This window comes from Mobula birostris, chromosome 12 (genome assembly GCF_030028105.1).
Source record: "Mobula birostris isolate sMobBir1 chromosome 12, sMobBir1.hap1, whole genome shotgun sequence".
Taxonomy (NCBI): domain Eukaryota; kingdom Metazoa; phylum Chordata; class Chondrichthyes; order Myliobatiformes; family Myliobatidae; genus Mobula; species Mobula birostris.
In genome coordinates this window covers 77,527,251-77,533,778 of record NC_092381.1, presented here as the reverse complement: position 1 = coordinate 77,533,778, position 6,528 = coordinate 77,527,251, and positions in this window count along the sequence as shown.

Below are 6,528 nucleotides of genomic sequence, written 5' to 3'. Positions count from 1 at the left end.
GCCACTCCATTTCGCGAGATTATGTGCCCGACATAGCTGACCGACGTCTTACAGAACTGGCATTTATCCAGGGAAAGTTTTAACCCTTCCTCTTTCAGCCGACTCAGCACCTTCAGCAGCCGCTCCTCATGTTCCTCCAACGTAGATCCAAACACTATCAGGTCGTCCAGGTACACTAATACCTCCAGCAGGTTCATGTCCCCCGCTGTCCGCTCCATGAGCCGCTGAAAGGTGGCTGGGGCCCCCGAGATACCTTGGGGCATTCGTTCGAACTGGAAAAACCCCAGGGGACAGATAAAGGCTGTCTTCTCCTTATCAGTCTCGCTCATCGGAATCTGGTAATACCCACTCCGCAAATCCAATACACTGAACCACTGTGCACCACTCAGACAGGCCAATGCATCTTCCACCCTCGGGACCGTATATTGGTCGGGAACAGTGCGGCGGTTCAGGGTCCTATAGCCCACGCACATGCGTACCTTCCCATTTTTCTTCCTTGCCACCACTATGGGGGACGCATATGGGCTTCGGGATTCCGCAATAATCCCTGCATCTTTCAACTGCCGCAAGTGCTGCCGCACATCCTCCACATCTGCTGGGGCCAACCGCCGCGACCTCTCCCTAAACGGGGTGTCATTTGTTACCCGAATGGTGTGCCGAGTGCTCTTGGAAAACCCTACATCAAACTCGCCCTGAGAAAAGACATCCCCTAACTTCAGCATCTTCTCCACCAGCCTGCTCTTATACGCCGGCGGTACAGGGGAGTTTTCAAAATTAAAGGCCTCCTCGGTCAGCCGCCCCCCGTTTCCCAATAGTTCTCTTCCAGTGGGCTTCACGGGGGCGCTGGACATCACCGTCACCGGGAACAAGTGCGCGAGGGGCATCCCGCGCTTAAAGGTGATCTCCCTCTCCGTTATGTTACGTATCATCACCCCCATCCGCCGTGCCTGTACAGCTGAGGGCCTCTGCAATTCAGGTCTCACCAGCGCCCCACCCGGGAACCAGGACTCCCTTTCCAGGTCGTCGGGGGCGTCTACTAGCAGGGCCTCGCCCGGCAGTAATCCGGGGAATCTGGGGGTTCCCATCACTAATGCCGCCTCCCCTGGCTGTATCACCTTAGGCCTCGCCTGAGTGCACCACACCGTCCCTCGTTTGCACTCCGGGTCCAGCCCCTGGGGGTCACTCACTCCTTCGTACACTCCTCGGAACACGGGGTGTACCGAGAGGGTCTCCAAAAAGTTCTCCCCCCCCCCTTCTTCTTACAGGCTCCCAGAGCCGTCGCACCAGAGGGGAGTTAGTCCCCACCAACAGGGCAGCACCACCGGTCTCCACCGGGTCCGGACAAACCAACACCAGCGTCTCAAAGGCTTCCAATACTCCCACATCTCCCTCTGAAAATTCCAATCTCACTGACAAGTATCCATCGTACGGGTAATCACCATCACTTATGCCCCAAATCTCCAATGCGTTAAACGGAGTTACTGCCAAATGCTTCAGATATTTGTTGTAGAACAACCGGTACAGTAAGGTAACCTGCGACCCGGTGTCAAGGATGGCTTTCGCAAAGATTCCCTCTATCCGTAGGGACACGCTGGAACGGGGCCCCACCAGTCCATCAGGAATTTGGGCTTGTTCGTTCCGGGGTTCCATAGAGGTTTTCTGGGAACGTGTTCCTCCCGAGACTCCAGTCCGTTCCCTCACTGAGCCTCTCTTAAGTTTCCCGACACCTCTCCTTTCTTGGTGGCCTGGGGGCCCTCCCCCCTCGGCGCATCTCGTCTCTCACAATCCTTCCGTAAGTGGCCAGCTTCCCCACAGTGGTAGCACGCCCCCGGCCACTCACATTCCCGGCGGAAATGCCCCTCTCTCCCACAGTTATAGCACCCACTACTCGCCGCCTCTCTCCTCCCGATACGGGCCCCCGAGGACCCCTTGGATTTCTCTGGTCTCATCCCGGCTACCACCTCCTGAACCGCTGAAGACCGTCCCTGAGGGTCCGAGCCCCCTGGTCGGCCCAAAGCACACTCCTCGGCCCGTACCTCTCGGATCAGCCGTCCGAATGATGGAGGGGAGCTCTGCTTAAATGACTGCCGTACACTCCAAGCCACCCTGTCATCCTCCTGGGAACCGCTACATATCTGGCTCATCCTTAACTCCGCCACATCGTCCTCCCTCACTATACCTCGTCGCAGCAACCCCGTAAGCTTTCCTTCCAGCCTGAAAGCATAGTCGGAGAGCTTTTCCCCTCTTCTCTGCCCCATCCGTTGAAACTCTGCTAAATGCCGCCGGGGATCCCCTGACAGTCCAAACACTTCCTCCAAAGCGTCTAAACACTCCGATAGGGAAGCCAAGGGGTGTGCCGCTCTCAGATCGCGGACCACCCGGGCCGCCCCGCCCCTTAAGCTTTCCACCAATCGCTGTCTCTTTTCCTCATCCGAAACTGGCCACACCTCTAACAATTGGGATGTATCTTCAACCCAGGTCTCATAGTCATCCTCCCCTTCCGGGGTGGGCTTGGCTCCCGAGAAAATTCTCAGCTTCGGGCGGTGCACCTCAACCCTTCTTGCCAGGGAGGTAATGGCAGCCGTTAACTCGGCAGTCTCCTCAAGCCCATGGGGGCGAGGCCTGGCCAAACCTTCCCACTCCACACCTCTACCTCTTGCTACGGGCACCCGGCCGAGGGGCTCATCTAGCTCCTCCTCCTCCGGCACCTCCTCACTTGCGTCCTCGGGGAGGGTATGGAGACCCCACGGCCCCGCCTCCCCCTGGACATGGACTGTCGCTGGTAATTCTAAAGTCATGACGTCGGCACTCGCCCGCACCAACATCCAGCAAGCCTCCAGTTCTTTCCCACCCCTTCTAGCTACAAGTTCTACCTGCCCGATACCTTTAATCAAACTCAACCCTTGCACCAGTACCTCTGCCGAAATGCGATAATCGATCCCGCTTACCACACACGCATGATTCACCGATACCTCCTCCAATTCACACCAACTTACAATCTTATCTCGATCCATCTTCACACCACTTACCGCAACAACAAGTACAACTTTCCCGAAAAAAATCCAAATCCCTGACGGTAGCCCCCACTTGTAACGTTCCGTTATATTGGCTCGTGAATGTCTAGGGGAAATCCCGCCCAGCACCTGCTTCAACAGTCCCCTCAGGGTCAATCGTCGCCCGAATCAATCACAAACATCAATCATCAGCCAGCACACCCAGTAAATTTTAACACATACACTTTATAGATATTACTAATTCTTGGGCATTAATATACATTTGATACAGAGAGGAAAGTAATGGGAAAAAAAAAGGCGCCAACACTTATCAAAGTCCAAGTTCTTCGCGCGCTACCGTTGGAGCTCAAGTTCGACGTCAGACGACCACCCGAATTCCGTCGACCCACGGCTCGGGACCACCCGAAGTGATCGACCGGAGCCTCTCCGCACGTCCGCCGTCCTCTTCGTCTCTCCTCCCGACTCCCGGCCAAAACTCAGTCCACAGTCATATCATACAGCATGGCATCCGAAAACAAAACGATACATAACCACCCATTGGCTAATAGCACCCTCTTATCACCCTCTAAACCACAATAAGCTGCTAGCGCAAACTCTCTGCAGCGTTAAAACACAACAAAGCCGCATTCCACAGATTAACATAACAAAATCGCCATTTTAAATATAACAAAAGAAAGACCCCGTACACAAGCCTCACCCTTTTTCCTCCAAGCATAACGATGGTCATTATGGCCAAACAGTTCAATTTTTGTTTCATCAGACCGGAGGACATTTCTCCAAAATGTAAGATCTTTGTCCCCATGTGCACTTGCAAATTGTAGCCTGGCTTTTTTATGGCAGATTTGGAGCAGTGGCTTCTTCCTTGCTGAGCAGCCTTTCATATGTCAATATAGGACTCGTTCTACTGTGGATATAGATACTTGCCTACCTGTTTCCTCCAGCATCTTCACAATGTCCTTTGCTGTTGCTCTGGGATTAATTTGCACTTTTCGCGCCAAAGTACTTTCTTCTCTAGGAGACAAAATGCGTCTCCTTCCAGAGCGGTATGACGGCTGCATGGTCCCATGGTGTTTATACTTGAGTACTATTGTTTGTACAGATGAACATGGTACTTTCAGGCATTTGGAAATTGCTCCCAAGGATGAACCAGACTTGACATCATTTTCTGACCTCAATCCGATAGAAAGTTTTTGGGCAGAACTGAAAAAGCATGTGCGAGCAAGGAGGCCTACAAACCTGACTCAGTTACACGAGTTCTGCCCGGAGGAATGGAACAAAATTCCAGCAACTTACTATGAGAAGCTTGTGGAAGGCTATACAAAACATTTGACCCAACTTAAACAATTTAAAGGCAATGCTACCAAATACTAACAAAGTGTATGTAAATGTCTGACCCACTGGGAAAGTGATGAAAGAAATAAAAGCTTAAATAAATCATTATCATTCTGACATTTCACATTCTTAAAATAAAGTAGTGATCCTAACTGACCAAAGGTAGGGAATGTTTTCTAGGATTAGATGTCAGGAATTGTGAAGTACTGAGTTTAAATGTATTTGGCTAAGGTGTATGTAAGCTTCTGACTTCAACTGTACATTAATGTTTACATATAAATGATAATCTTGATCCCAAATGAATCTATCAAGCCAACTATCAAAATTCTTGGCAGACATTTGAATTTTAATGGTGCCTGAAACTAAGAAAGAATCCCGCTACTACCAACAAATACATTACAGATATTAGCAGACCCCATATGCTACAAGATCAGAAAGAGCTATTTTGTCATTTTGATCTTACAGACATTTATCCAATGTTTTACAAAATCTAATCTAACACAACGTACCATCTTGAATTGTATCATTTATGTAAATATAATCAGCATGATTTTAGGAATCATATAATATCTGATCCAACTCATGTCTTATCCTAAGATAACTCTATATCTGCACCTAATGTTTATGACAAAGCAATTAAATCTATTAATGCATTCACTATAAAAGCTATGTTTTGCCTGAGTTCAAAAGGTACCATTCTTATTTGGGGCATAGTTTATGCAATTACAGTTTACGTTGTCCTAAAGGGGTAATGACTCTGGAATTTTCAGTGATGGTATCCATCAGAAAGATATTACAATTCAACAAAGTCCTTGTCAAGTAATAAGAAATGGACTAAGTTCATGTAACAATACATACCTCATGTGCAAAAACGGAGCCTACACCTCTCTTTCATGTAATTGGTTAGGATTTTGTTATTTGGGGAATGTCTGTCTTGCCATGAGATACATGAAGAACTTTAGTTTACCCCCTATGTCTAGAAATAAATGAGACATTTTGGAAGAAGCTTGTTTTGTATCAAATTTATTGCATCAAAATATAAGAAAGATTGAAAATGTTGCTGCAGCTTTAGAAAGGGTAGATAAGACACTGATAGTGCCTTTGAAAAAGTTACAACAGAAGTAGTTGCCATGCATAAAGAAGTTCTTCAGAATCGCATGGCATTAGATCTTCTCAGCAATTGGGGGGTGGCGTGGGGGTTACATGTGCAGTTATGGGTAAGAAATGCACCCGATGAGTCTGAAAACATAACTGATTTGGTGATCATGTTCGTAAAGAAACAACTAAAATACATTAATCTGATGAATGGTATTTTTATTGGATTAAATTAAGTCTCAAGCTGGGTCATAATATTTATCCTAATATGCTTAATCATAATTTACATCTTATTTACTTGGATAAGGGTGATCATTAATAGTTAAACTCATGTCAGTGCACCTATTAATCTTCTTAACTATGACGTAATCCTGTAAATACCCTTTGATATTGTCATAACATGGTTTTTTTCATCATTTTATTCTTTACCTAGATATCACAAGTTTTAGTCTGAATTTTCCAATGTAATGGATTCTAAATGTGTCATCAGAGAGAATATTGTATTAGACTGTATAATTGTTATTATCTTTACAGTTTAACATATATGACTGCTTTATTTTATATAACTACCAATAGACATGTAAGTCTTTAGTATGTTTCCTAGTGGTCGCAGTATTTAAATACATTTGTTCAATGTGTCCCTGAATGGTTACAGTTCTTTGTATCATCCTGGAAGTTTCCCTTGTGTTGTATTATTAGAAAAGGAGCTATCTGATTGGTTAACTCTCATCTACAAATTTGAATGGAATAGCTCTTACTTATGGGGTATAAGAGGAGCAGAGCACATAAGTTTGCCATTTTTATTTTCCTTCCATTCTTCTGTTTTTAGATTCTCGCTATTCCCCACTTCCAAATCCCTTGGTTCTACTAGGACTTAATAAAGCAATCATGAAGCAATAGGTTTTATGCCTCGTTTTTGACTTCTGTAAGAATCTTGGATCAAAAACATTAGAATCCAACACCACCTTAAATTGAAATACTGTGTCTCCAAGCCATTATCTTCAATATGTCCAGCATGCTCTTTACTAAATCCAGTGTGCAGCTACAGAAGTTCAAAGGTTTATTGCCATCTCAGAACAACTTGAAA